Source organism: Globicephala melas, chromosome 4 (genome assembly GCF_963455315.2).
Source record: "Globicephala melas chromosome 4, mGloMel1.2, whole genome shotgun sequence".
NCBI lineage: Eukaryota > Metazoa > Chordata > Mammalia > Artiodactyla > Delphinidae > Globicephala > Globicephala melas.
Window position 1 is genome coordinate 80,854,352 of NC_083317.1, and position 608 is coordinate 80,854,959.

Genomic DNA, 608 nt, shown 5'->3' on the forward strand with positions numbered 1-608 from the left:
CACAATATTTACATGCACTTGTTTGAACAAGTTGAGAGGAGCAAGAGGAAGCCAGCTAATGTGTTTTGAAGATCTATTTGCCAGGCACCTGCTTTATTGCATGTTTCACCTTAGCCTTTGTAATCATGCCACGTCACACACTGAGGAGCTGAGGCTGTAAGAGATTACATACCACTGTGCGAGCTGAGGAGCTAGGGATTCAATCCAGAATTGTCCATCCTCCAAGCTTCTGCTCTTTCCTGCACCAAGATAGGAAGCAATGGTCTCTCTTGAGGTGCCTGGACTAAGGTTTGTCTCCACGTAAAGGCACCAATTTGGTTAGGTCCTAGTGGAATGATCAAGGCTGCATTCCCAGTGGAGCCACCATCATGGTGCCTGGCTGTCCAGGCACCGTCTCTTGGGTCGTGACTGATGTGGAACCTTCCCTGGCACATTGATCAATGGGCGGCCATTCCTCTGTTGAGAGGCTGTTGACAGGCACAGTCCCAAGTGCAGAAGCTCCTAGTAAAACTGGAAAGAGCAAAGATTATCCTCCTTGACCTCTGTTCTAAGATGTAGCACAAATTTCCTGGACACTATCAGCCTAAGCTGGGTCAGGTAATAAGCAT